The 447-nt window shown below is 43.4% G+C and overlaps 1 non-coding gene across 1 annotated transcript; it reads right to left on the bottom strand.

The window, feature by feature from the left end:
* Positions 1 to 340: 340 nt before the first annotated feature.
* On the bottom strand, positions 341 to 447 carry LOC141681136 (small nucleolar RNA R71). Its single transcript, XR_012558578.1, has one exon. It is a non-coding gene; the product is annotated as a small nucleolar RNA R71 (small nucleolar RNA).

Here is a 447-nt window from a genome sequence, read left to right as displayed (position 1 = left end):
CAAGATCAATGACATTCAATCTAGCATTGTCCGGCCAGCTGTCACAGCTAATACCTTTGACATCAAGCCTGGTATAATTCAATGGGTACAGACTTCAGTCCAGTTTGGGGGTTCTCCAACGGAAGATCCCAATACACACATTAGGGATTTCATAGAGATCTGCGACACCTTCAGGTTCAATGGTGTTTCTGAAGATGCTGTGAAGCTGAGACTGTTCCCATTCTCTCTGAGGGACAAGGCTAAGAGCTGGTTACACTCTCTACCAGCTGGTTCAATTACTACTTGGGAAGATCTTGCTCAGAAGTTTCTTACTAAATTCTTCCCTATGGCGAAGACAGCTGCAATCAGGAATGCTCTTACTCAATTTGCGCAGGAATCAGAAGAATATTTATATGAAGCTTGGGAGCACTACAAGGAGATTCTTAGGAAGTTTCCTCATCATGGAAT

The sequence above is a fragment of the Apium graveolens genome, chromosome 8 (genome assembly GCF_009905375.1).
Source record: "Apium graveolens cultivar Ventura chromosome 8, ASM990537v1, whole genome shotgun sequence".
In the NCBI taxonomy this organism is placed as follows: domain Eukaryota; kingdom Viridiplantae; phylum Streptophyta; class Magnoliopsida; order Apiales; family Apiaceae; genus Apium; species Apium graveolens.
Note: the sequence above shows the minus strand (reverse complement) of the source record. Positions and strands in the feature narration are given on the sequence as shown.